Genomic DNA, 13,399 nt, shown 5'->3' with positions numbered 1-13,399 from the left:
TCTCCATATTAACCATAACTGGTCTGCATCTAATCCACTGGAAGCTAAATTTCCCTTAATGTTCCTGAACTCATCACTGGCACCACCCTCTCCAGACCAAAAGCAAAATTCCAGAAGATTGTCTACCAGGTGATCTGAAGAAACATGATGACACTGTTTGAAATGTAGGACAGGACAGAAGGAGTTCCCAGCTTCTCGGTGTTAGTTGTTGAATTTACAGACAGACAAACTGTTTGTAAAGAAACAAAATTCTGAATCTAGCAGCGTTGTTAAAGAAGAGATATAATTAAACAAACTGGACTTTTAGCCCAAAGTCAGCCTGGATGAGAGATTTCCTCTGGGCTCCTCAGGTGTTGTAGCGACTGCAGATGTGAATGTGTACTTAGCCTCACTTCTTAGTTGTCTTAAAGTGTGTTCCTCTTCATATTCTCAACCCGGTTTCAGAGTGATGCTGATTCCTGATTATTAATCTTTTCTTTTAATCAATCTTTAGTGAGTAATTCATTGATCATTAATTAATTAGATTATTGATTCCATGTATTGCAGTTCTTGTTGATTCTGATTGAATTATTTAGCTTAATTGTTCATTTTTCCTGTTGATTTTAAATACATTCTAAATCCTGAGAAACATACAGAAACCTTCTGATTCTTAGTTTAGTACATAACAGAAATGGGGCAACAGAAAGGCAGTGGATTCATCATACTAGATCGACTTTTGATCATTTATGAGACTGACTATAAAGATTAATATATGTTAACATGTGACACACTGACAATTACTTAAATTGGACATGGCTGCTAATCAGTATACACTGCATCAATATAGTAACACATCCCCTCAATTCAGTCCCATCTGTTTCTCCAGACTGTACAGGTGTTAGCCAAGGTCGCCTCCTCCAACACCCTCACCCCTCACAAAGATAAAAAGCTGGTTCAGAGTTCCACAGCAAACACAACACTCCATCTCTGCTGAGGTCTGACAATCTGCTGGGCTCTTTTCCTGCAACTCCACAACTTTGAAGGAACTTGCTGTGACCCTCATTCATCCCAAGAGAAAATGTTTCTGCAAACCTACCATCCTTGGTCTCATTAACAGGTAGGTAAGTCCCTCCCTTCCAGGTTCACAGCACTCTACAGCCAGAGTTCGGGTTCTGCCTGAAGCTGTGTGCCGCTTTACTGAAACAGACCTGAAGTGTTGTTTCACTGAAAGCAAGTATACTTTTAAGTAGCTAAACAAATCTCAAATTAAGTGAGATGTGGATGCATCTTACCAAATGAATGAGTGAAAATTGTATTCATATAGATTCAGAATACAGAGAGTTTTTTAATTTAAGCCTTTTTTTCTGATAATGTAAATAATATCATTTTCTCAAAACATATGAATATTGCATAAGTACAATGAAAAGGGGATATTAAATAGAGAAATTTCAGACAACTGATAATAGCATGTCAATGTATTGTACAGTATGAGGCATTGAGTCATTTGACCTAGATAGCTTATTGACCATAGCTTACTAATCATTATAGATGGTATTTGTACATTTGGTAGAGTGGGGAAGTACAAAATCCTGCTGGAAAAAAGGCAGGATTTTCTGGCAGGAATCATGTTAGTTGCTTATACTTTGGAGTTGAGAAAACACAATGAACCAACACCAGCAGATGACATGATCCTCAAATCATCACTGACTGTGGAAACGTCACACTGGACCTTAAGAAAGGTGGATTCAGGGCCTTAATCTTCATCAAGACTCTGGGAATCTGGTTTTTTAAAAGTCAAAAGCAAAATTTTGTTCAGTCTGATTTCAGGATTACTGAACAGCTGTAAATCCATTTTCTCCCGAATCCAGGTAAAACACTTAATGATGTCTCTGGCTCAGGAGTTTCTTAACACAAGGAATGGGATAGCTGAAGGTCTTGTTAAGGATACAGGTGTGTGGTCACTCTTGAAACTCAGTCTGCTTGAATGGATTTTGCTTCACAATCCTCTCAAGACTATGGTCGTCAATGAAAATAGTGAAGCTTTTTCTACCACAGTTTTTCCTTCCATTTAAGCTTCCATCAATACAGCAATCTGATCAGCCAGCTTCTTTAGTAATTACCTTTAGTGGTTTACATCCTTGCAAATGGGCTCAATGACTGTCATAATCATAAAAAACAATACAAAACAAAAATAGACATTTGAAATGTATCACTCTGTGTGTAATGAATCCACATTTTCAATTGTTTTTTAACTGCTCCTCACCTCTCCTCCCACAGATGATGGAAGTCTCACATTCATTTTTCTAGGATTGTTAGCATTTTATTCACAGCGTCATTTTTTTGTATGCACAGTTATTCAAAAAATGAATATTTGTTTTGAATTCAGGCAGCTATTCCCTGTTACTATCAACTTTCCTGGCTTAATGTGCTGATACACTAAAAAGACAACACATTGTAGCTACCAAAAATTACCTCTGTATGACTGATTTTTTAATTAAATTATTAGTATTTGAACTGTTTTAGAAAAATGTAAAACCTTGTCATTTATCACCCAAAGTTGAACATTTTGATAACTCTTTCTTGACAGTTCCTGCGAGTACAGTCTCAGTGCCTCCAGCTGTTGTCCCAGATTCAAGAAAGGTGAGAGAAATGACAGCCAGCAACGCTTAAATATGGAGGAAGGTAGCAGACATCTGAGAACCAGGTTTGTAGATTCGACAGACCAAGGCAAGACAGGCTTTTAGACAGAAGAGAGACAACTTCTATCCAATCAACTGACTTACCATCTGTCTCAACCCAATTATGGCAGCAGAGGCAATCTCTCTCACTGCTGTCAGCAAGAACAATGTTGTCAGTTTCAGAAATTTCAACAATATGAATTATTAGTGCCTTTTCCCTTGGAAACATTTGGATATTCATGTTGACTTCCTTTATCGGCCTGAGACAAAAACCCAGGCATATAAATAAACCAAGACATATAAATATGCAGCTGTTTCTGGGTGTATATAGATGTGTGTGCAAAATTTGAGACAATTAATGATCAGAAAATTAAATGACAATTAGCAGAAAACAGAAAGTATGTGGCTTTCTGTAGGGAGATGTAGCTAAGAATATTGGTGAATGAATCCCACCCAGCCTTCTTCAGGTCGCAAATGTAAGCTAGAAACATTAGCCGACCTGATTAAATAGCAACTCAAGTCAATACCAAGATACTTCTCACATTTGTAAATTCGAACACTGTAGCTACATGTTTACTAACGGAGGCTGTACTGATTTAATGACACAGAAACCATCAGAAGTGCCAATAAACAGGTCATTGGTTTATAGATGACCAGTGACCCATTGGTTTATAGATTTAATATGAGTTGAACTCATATTATATACTGAGTTCAACTATGGTGCTAAAATTATTTCCCAAGTCAAAATTAAAATTTCAAAAAGCAATCCAGATGTTTCTTGCAATGTGGAGTTCCAACTTCCAAGTATAAACAAATACATCAAGAAAACGTCCAGCTGTCCTTCCCGTACTGCGCTTTACCCCAAAGCCTGCACAGCTAGAAAACCAAATATTGTACATTTGATGTCATTTTCTCATTCAGCAGCTGCTTTCTAGCCTCCACAGCCAAAAAGCAATTACGCAAAACAGATTCAATATATATCAGCATAGAAACTACAATATAATTAATGTGGGGAAAAAAATTATGATTCATAAGTCTAACTTTTATCATGAATATTGAGCTAATGGTTTGAACACAGAGCAACATGTAAATGAGGCTGGAAAGGCACCCACATCTATTTTTAAAACTGACGAGAATATATATATATATATATATATATATATATATATATATATATATATATATATATATATATATGTACAGTATATTGCATTTACAAGTATTTTTTCCTGACAAGTCAAAGATTTTCTAGAAATCAGTCACACTACAAATTATTTAAAAACTAAGAAGCTGCACTATCATTCTCATTACTGTCAAAAAAAAAACGGTTTGTACAAGCAAGAAGGTCAATTAATGCCTCTGACATTTTCATGTGAATAAAGGAAACTGAAGGATAATCAATTCTGCATAGACTTATTTAGCAAAACATATCCACCTTTCAAATGTAGTTTCAGTCTGATGCGTAATCTCTGTTGGCAAATATGTGATACTTTATTTTTGACATTCATCAACTTATATGGATCTAATAGTTCTATTTCCTTGATTAAATTAACATTTTACTAGACAGCAATGTGAATAATATAGTGAGAAGCGTAAAAGTTACAAAACTCAATAAATACTACTGCAAGAATAAACCTGTCATGTACAGATGTAAATTTAAAAAATTTGTGAAGCTTTTCCTTCACTGACAGGGAAAAAAACAAAAGACCGACCCTCTATAGTTGTAACTATACAATGACCTCAAGTTCTCTGTGTCCTATGAATAGAATACATGGAACAAAAAGACAAGCAGTTCATATTAGCACTCATAATTGCATAGAGGATTGTGAATGGTGTTCAAGTTATTTTTTGTTTGATATTTTTCCTACAAGTTCAAAGCAGTACGATGACCTCAAAGCTCAGGAGAGCGCTTATGGCAGTCTGTAGCAGCAGGGTCAATTAAAGGTGTTTTTTTTTTTGTTCCCTGGCAGCACAGGAATGACTATTTGGACAAATAAAATATCAGCTGCTTAATTTCTCCAGCTTGAAAACATGATTGCATTTTAGCCTCATTACAAGTCCAGCCACTGGAAATGACATAGCAACACATTTCTTTAAATTTGAAGTCTTATGAAAGGGTGACAGACCATTTAAAAAATAAATCACACAGACTGAGCACAGTGCATAATTATTAATAAGCAGGTGATGTAACCAAAAGCTATTCAAACTGGTATGAACACAAAAGATTGTTGCAAACTTCCCTAATAATTTTTTGAATAAAATTTTAAGTCAAATAAATGTAATAAATTACATGTGACATATGTGTGCACAGAGTTAATCAGATGCTGCAATGATGAAAACTGATATTAGTTATTTAGATTCCAAACAAAACAATGCCTGTTATTAGTCACTATGAACCATATGTATAAGAAGTAAATAAACTGATAACTGATAGTCAATTTCTATCTTTTGACAATAAAAGACAACAGGCAGATCCAAAAAGAAAAGTCTGAATCAAACTTAAAATCTTAATTATTTGGTCTCCAACAGCTTCTAAAATTATTTAAATCTAATCTCATGTAAACAGTACCAAGAATCCCATACTTCATCATTTTATTGTTGAATAAATAAGCTGAAGTCAAAATGTATAGTTCACAATTACCATTAAAAGATCTACAGATATTTCTAGAATTGTAAAAGAGCATGTACCTCCAAATATAACTTATGTGAATTATCGATGTTTGACCAGCATGAAGTCCAATAAAAGCTGAATCTATCTGTTGGACCAAAACAATTCTCAAAAATTATCCATCTATTTTACAACTTGTTGTCTTATGATTGGATCGCTGGAGTAACACATTGTCAAAATAACCCAATATTTCCATTATTCCCATGCTGAAGATTCTAGTTTAGCAATGAACAGTGAAGTTTAAAGTAAGACCTTCATATTGTCATTCATCTAAAATTATTTGAGCAGCGACAAAACATTAAAAAAATGACACAGTTGTCCTTTCGATAGGCTCCTTTGTCAAACACTAATGTGCAGAACCAGTCCATGACTAAGCTTTTAGAAATCAATCTTTAAAATCAACAATACAAAGAAACAACTAAAACTAACAGCGAATAAGACTTAAAATCAGACAAGCTATGTTTCCAGGCAACAGTGCCCTAATTAAAGATTAGAGCTGTTCATGAAGACACACATTAAAACGTCTTTAAATGGAGAAAGAATTATTTAAGATTACAGTATAGGAAAGCACATGTCAACTGCCTCAGTGACTTTGCAAGGCTAAAGATGCGGTCTGTTTTTTCATCAGCAGGACAAAAGAGACTTTTCTCCTCCCGTATCCAAGCATTTTTTGTACACAATTCTGAACATATTATTCCATTTCTTCACCTTTCACCTTTTTTCCATCCAATCTCTCACAGCTGAATGTAAGTGTACACAGGTTTGACAGTTAGAGTTTCCTATTGTGCAACCAAGAGTATACTTTTCCACAGAGGTTAAGTAGTGGGATCCATCAATACCAGTAGCTGGAAAACACTCCAATCCCTTTCTGTAAATTTGACATTGGAAATCTATTAAAAGTTGTCTTTCACCAGACTTTCTCAGTTTACTCTCACTATTCATTTGCGCTTTCTAGATTTATCTGCCAGCCTTCCTGCCACTGGATCCAACACAACACCAGTAGATGATCGATTTACAACTTTACCCCTCACTCTACGCAAGTTTCTGAAATATTACATTTTAGATCAGATGATATTATGGCAAAATTGATCATCAACATTTGGCCCAATGTGGCCTGATACCAAGTACAGTTATTGATTTATGGTCAAACTTGATATTTGTTATGGGCATTCTGTGACTGGCACAAAAATCCAATAACAGCAGCTTGAATTGAGCCAAAATATGGCAGAATAAAGTTATACTCACATGCAGTGTTGATATGGGACAACATTATGTTTTTGTGGAGAAATATCAGCAACCCTTACTGGTAAGAGAAATGTTTCAAAGGCTCACTGTTCATATCCCTGAGTGTGTGTCCTATTTGAGGCAAAGGGGATTAGAGAATATGAACAGCGTTCATATTTCTTGAGTTTGCAGGGCATGTACTGCGACTCCATAAAGGGAATATATTTGTCTCAATTTTGAGAGCAGCTGTCATTTTAGGGTCATTCTGGTCATATCTCCAGAGGTATGTTTTGAGTTCAGATAACTGGTGACATGGATCAGTGAAGATGAAGACATACATCAGATTTATCTTAAGAAATGCTTACAGCATAGAAAGAAATGCAGCAACTTTACTTGAGCAAATATACAATAACTTGCTTCTAAAGCTTAAAGTTAAGAAGGCGGCAAATGCTGTTAAAAGTTGCTTTGTGGATGACATTACCAGCCACCTTCAGTTGCCGCAGGGAATTGAAAATGTCTTTATAGATAACACAACTATGGGCTGCTCCTCCAAACACAAAGATACAGCAATTTTTCTGAACAAAGAAAAGCAGGAATTGGAAAATGAAACTGACCAGTTTACACAGACACATGAGAACAGGATCCAATATCACCAACAGATTATTGTGAGATTCTGGGGGATGGTTTTAATAAAAGTATTTACAGGCATTTCAACAATAAGATATGGGGTTAATTTAAAATTTCCGCGGTTCTCCGTTTTCATTAAATTTTTTTAAGGTGTTTTTCTGTATGGCTGACAGCGTCCTTTTATTTGATTAAAATGAAAAATAATAATATGAGAGGACTGTTACAAGTGACTTTACAGGTTACAAATTTAGAGCAGCTATGAGTCCAATACTGCAAGACTCAAGCGGAGAAAAGGAGCAAGGGGCAAAGATCTGGTAAATGCAATATGTAATTGATTTCAAATCTTGATTATTTATTGTAGGATTTTATTTTGTGAAATTACCATTTGTCTTTAACTCTACATGTACTCTATACAATGTAGTCAGTTCTACATTTATTAAGTTTCAGTATATTTAAGTTTCTGACAGTTTTCCTCAGCCAGAAAACTGTCAGTCAGTCGGTGCAATGTGCAACCTCGTGTAGTAGGTTGCTAACTTACATCAAGTTATGAAAAGGACAACCACAGTCTCAGCTCTATGGTTTTTATAAAATACTTTACTGTCCCGGTAGACATCATTATAAGCTTGTCCCTGGAAAGTGACTTCTGTCAAGTCACTGCACCTGAAAGCCCTTGCTGATCAAGAGCTATAAGGCATCCATCCCTCTGAGGTATGACTGATCTTGCTTTGTTGCCTATTTTGTGAAATTGCAAAGACTTCACAAAATACTACAGTGTGCAAGGCAGGCTAAAAGCTGGCTTGCAGCTTTAAGGTGAGTGAATAGAAAGAGCTGCTTTCAGATAATGAGCTCATTGATTAAGGAGCTTGTTCAGTCTGGGAAGGGTTACAAAGTCTAAGCTGATTCTAGCAAACCACAAAGCAAATAACAAAAAGTTAAGAAAACAAGGAAAAATTATGGAAAGAGGCTTAACTGTACTTGTTTTTTGTCCAGTGTGGACATCAATGAATTTTGTAAACTCAACTGCAGAAACAACTCTAAAATATTTTAAATTACTTTTTATTAGATAATCTAAGGCACTCAGTCCATTATGTTTGCATGTAAAACAAAACCTTGAATTTGTGGCATGGCTTTTAAATAACTGGTGCAACATCATGTTGGATGTTTCCCTCACCACTGAAGTAGCTGAAGCCCTTCTGCAATTTCCTCCACGGTAACACCTTCCCTTCTGCAGTCTTTGTAAAGCTGGCAGACATGCATACAGAGCTGATTCTGGCAAACCTACAACATCTTCGTGTTTGCTAAACAACAAACATTTCATTTGGCACACTAAGACTCCAACCATGCCTTTTTTCCAGTTTTCTTTGAACATGCTCCAATTTAAAGCTGTAGTCATTTTTGGATGACAGCAGCCAGATTAGCATTCAATTTGCTGGAGGAAGACCAAAAATGCCTGAAACTTTTAAACTTGTGTCTTGAGCCATCATCTTTGGATTTTATAGGAAAGTGAGCAGTTTTCTACAGCTCATAATAGTAACTCATAATAGTTTAAGAATGTTAACATATCCTCAAATCCTATAATTAATGCAGGGAAGCAAAAACAACAACAAAAAGTACAGATAATGCAAAAAAGTAAGACTAAAGAGTTGTAGAACTTGCTGTAACTGTACATCCCAGTATTATTTTAGTTTCAAATCCTTACACTGTCAATGTTGCCCCAGGTTATGTCACAGGCAATTCATCACACAGAGCCTCTGTAAAAGCTTGCGGTCTTACACAACTTTTCTTTAATATATAATGTATAAAATCTTTTCAGAATTTTGCAAAACTGGAATGTTTTACTAAAAACTCAGATTCGGTAGTACATCAAAAACAAAATGGGGAGAGGAAAAAATTAGGAGAACATTGACAAAGATATCAAAATGTGTGGAAATGTTTCACAGGAAAACAAAGAAAGAATTGAATGCATCTTGTGCAAATTACAGCTTTCCTTCCAGGGCATCGTTCAAAGAACCAGCACCAGGAGCTGATATCAACTCTGAACAGGCATATTTTAACAAGCGGTGTGAGCGCATTGTGCTGATACAACATCTGCAATAATGAATCAGTGTAAAAAGCACCGTTTTTCTGCATGACTTTATGCTAGTATTCATCTTTAATTGCTCCACGGCAGGGGCTGAGGTCCTTCACACAGCAGTAAATCTTAGACATGAAGTCCATTGTGTTAGTGTACAATGATCAAAGACAAAGAGTATAAAATCTATGATCAGCAGACATTCGACACACACAAAATAAAGAATGCTTTACAATCGCTAACCTTATACAACTTTTTAAATAACTAGAAACATGAAAAAAATGAGTCCTAGAATCCTAGAGAGCAATCGTAGAATACTAAACAATAAAGATGATGGTGGAAAAAAACACCAGCAGTTGCACCAATGTCTTTGAATCCTACATAAGACTAATACAGAATAAAAAGTTTTTTAACACATAAATGTCAGCATGACCTACACAATGCGAAGACTGCTGACTTGACAACTGTCCTTGACAACCGTCACTGCCACCCTTGACCACAAGGGTAAGCCACATAGTGGCATTGTTTCAGAGCTGTTCACAAGGTGCTGCATCCAAACATATTAATAGAAACTGCAACTGTCACACTCCTAGACCAGAGATGTCAGAAGTGTCTTACCTGGGCTAGTGAGAGAAAATACTGGACTGTTTAGCCATGATCCTATAAGCCCTTTTGGGATAACTTATTTTTATTTATGAAAAATATTTTTATTATCTGCGTCAGGAAAATGCTTTTTTCTTCAGTCCTAAATTGTAGGTTTTTCTCAGTCCTTCATTTCAGCTGCAAAGATTGTACACATTTATTCTTAAAAATGAATCAATTTTTTAAAAACAAGGCCTAGCATAATTAGTACAACATATTACTACTCATAAAGCCACTATCATTTAAAAATTGAACTCTTTCTGACCTGAGCTAAATCCACAATGCTGAACGATCCTAACAACGCCATTAGCTGTAATCAACTATTACAGAAATAAACACTTGAACACTGTTTGAGATTAATTCACAGTAAACAATATAGCACTATCTGAACTGAATTGCTAAAATCCTTTAACTTTGACGTGTCTAAAACTCTAAAACTTCCTACAGAGCTTTATTTTTTCAGTTTAAATACTTAAAGTGCAGCACAAGACGCAGTGCAATGAAAGTGCATGCATTCAACTGTAAGACAGAATGAGTAATTAGTGACATTTGACAGTTTCATTAGAGTTGCGTTTTATTAAGAGTGAACCGTTAGCTTAGCGAGACGCTGCTCCATCAGAGGCACATGTCCCTGCTTCCTTTCACTGCTCACTTTGTCTTTATTTACTTTTCAAATTTATGCTTCACTCTACATCCCTGATATTAGTGCTATTAGCCCATCATTTTTGCTTTGTTCTGTGCTCATTTTAAATGTCAGAGCAGCAGTATAACAATAGTGATTCTCCAACAATACAATAGCCTGTTCAGAGTCTGATAGCTCCTCATAAAGAACAGAATTATGGAACACGGTATCTCTACAACCCAATTACAGTCTTCGTTTCATTTCATAACAGTGAAGGAAAATAATGGTTGAAAGAGTCTGGAGCAGGATAAGAGGCTGTAGTTGCTGCCAGGAGGAACAATCCAGGTGTCAGTCAAGCAGTCAAGTCAGTCTTTGCAAAAATGTATTCAACCTTGACAAATGACCAAGGACTGTCTGAAGTCACTGAACAGAACAGAGCTGTTAAGTCTTAAGCCCCACCTTTTTTAAAATCTTTTTCATTTTCTTTATTTCATTCACTAATAAAACCCTACACCTTGGTTCAATGGCCTCAACCTGTTGTCAGACTCATACTTGAACGGTTTAAAATTGCTTCTTGAATTACTTTTTAGAAAATCCCTCAAGAGGACACTAAGTAAATTTATTTCATTTGCATATCTATCCACATAAAAGACACCGACAAAGAATAGCGCTGTATTTGTGTGTGTGCGTGTGTGTGTTTTATGTCTCTTACTTCTACCGCAGAGCCGTAATCACAGATGGTGTTTAGTAATTTCATTTAAAAAGAATGTTGCCCCAACAGAGCATTAAATTTTACAATCTGTGAAAGATGTTTGGATTTTGATTTGGTGAATCATCCAAAAACTCCAGACGTTTCAGCACTAAATGCCAAATACAGTCATTTATATCAAATATTCACATTCAGTCATCGTCAGCATGAATGTTATATTAATGTTATTATATTAATATTAATGACTTTTGGTGACTGATTTGAAACGTTTTTATAACTCAAAGTGGAGTGAGAGTTTATTTCACAATTTATATTTATAGAGAATTTTCTCATTTAGTGAAACTAAGGTTTCAGTAAACGGCCTTCCGCAAGGTGCACATCAACTTTATGCTTTTTTTCCAACACTTTTTTAGGCTTTAGTTGCTTTTATTGAACAGTACATGGATGGGAAATAGGGAGGGAAGAAAAGGTGAAAAGAGGGTGTCCATCAAAAAGAAAACCCTGATCCTAAATGGGAACCTTCAATCTCAGCTGAAATTTGTAAGATACTAAAAGCCAAATAGTGGAGATACTGGCAAAAGCTTTATGGTCAGAGGAGACAAAGAATGAACTGTTTGGATTTGGATGTATGTTTGATGGAGAGGAGATAAGGCTTGTAAATTGAAGAACACCGTGCCAGCTGTCAGTCACTGTGCTGGTAGAATAATGCTGAATGTTGCTGAAAGCGATGCTTGTGGATTGCACAAGTTTAATTAAATAATGAGGAAAGAGGAAAATCTTGCCGTTCTTCTATTTCACCTCCAGTCAAGAGGTAGATATTTTGAACTCAAACATTGTTTGTTGGGTGTGACAAATCAACATCAAAACTACTTTTGGAAATTCCTCTAACCTGAATCTAATGGAAAATGTTTGTACTGTGATGAAAACAAACCACCTTAAATGTGGGCTACTATTTTCAAGTAGAATGGTACATGTAAGACATTTTGACTATGTATGAATAAGAGAAAAAAACCAATAAATTCAAAATTGTGCAACCAATTTTTGCTTGTAAAATCAACTGAAGTAAAGTTCACCCTATCCCATTCAAAGTTCAGTATTCACAGATGGAGTATTCAGGAAGGCCATTTCTTTTCCTGGGAGCTGATCAGCTCAGCTCCCAACGGAAATAAGAAAGACTTCCTTATAGGCCCAGAATTTATGTGATATTCCTGCCAATAACCGGTAAACTTTTAATGGCGCTACAATCATCTTATTTGAACAATTTTTCATCTAGTCGAGCATCCCTACTTTAAAAAAAAACAAACAGATTGTCATATTATCCTCTTCCCAATGCCATAAGCTCCAAAGACTCCACATATGTGCTAAAAACTCAGTTTTTCTCATTTCTATTAGGTTAGTCCAGCTTGATCATACTGTTTATTGACAAATGGCTTCAGTCATTTGCTGTGATACAAGCGTCCACATTCCAAGCAGGTCAAACTTTTTACAACACACAATTACAGACTCATGGCACCAAAACCCAACAGCATATGTCCTTTTAGTATTGCTCCATTTGCCGCTCCTTAATAAACTGATAGGTCAGCTACAGGCACAAAACTGTTTGTCACAAATCTAAAAATAACCAACCCTCCAAAACTGCAGTCACACCCCGCTGCCTGATCTTAATTCATAGCGACAGAGCAACAGTGAATAAAGTTTAAATCAGATCAATCATATGTAGATGTGACATTTAACATCAACAGTAGATTCCCAGCTGCTGTTGGATGAAAGTCATGTTTGAACATTTAACAGGCAAACTCTGCAGAAGCTCCTGAGGGAAGAGTTGGCTTGCAGGGTCGTGATGCAACACACTTGATCAAAAGATGCCCACTGAATTGAAGTTAATGTGAATAATTGGTTAAAAATAAATCCATACACAGGAAGGGAGTCTGATTTACAGAAATTGTGTCAAATTGTTGTCTTTATGGCACTGCCACTGTTTTGCAGTTCTCCCCAGCTCATATTCCCATTTCACCACCAGCACTTAAATGTCATATACATTAAATTAACAAGGCAGTTAAACATTAGTTAAGCAATGATTTTTATAGTTTTGATTTCAGCTTGAATACAAGTATAAACATATGCAAAAAATATTCCATATGTTTTTATTACTTAAGCAATCTGCACAGTGAAGCCCACA

The 13,399-nt window shown here is 35.8% G+C and overlaps 1 protein-coding gene across 1 annotated transcript in view; it reads right to left on the bottom strand.

The window, feature by feature from the left end:
• The window catches only part of tex264b (testis expressed 264, ER-phagy receptor b), a 35,825-nt gene that overhangs the window by 10,095 nt on the left and 12,331 nt on the right, over positions 1-13,399 (bottom strand). The window lies entirely within an intron of this gene.

Source organism: Xiphophorus couchianus, chromosome 20 (genome assembly GCF_001444195.1).
Source record: "Xiphophorus couchianus chromosome 20, X_couchianus-1.0, whole genome shotgun sequence".
Lineage (NCBI taxonomy): Eukaryota > Metazoa > Chordata > Actinopteri > Cyprinodontiformes > Poeciliidae > Xiphophorus > Xiphophorus couchianus.
Note: the sequence above shows the minus strand (reverse complement) of the source record. Positions and strands in the feature narration are given on the sequence as shown.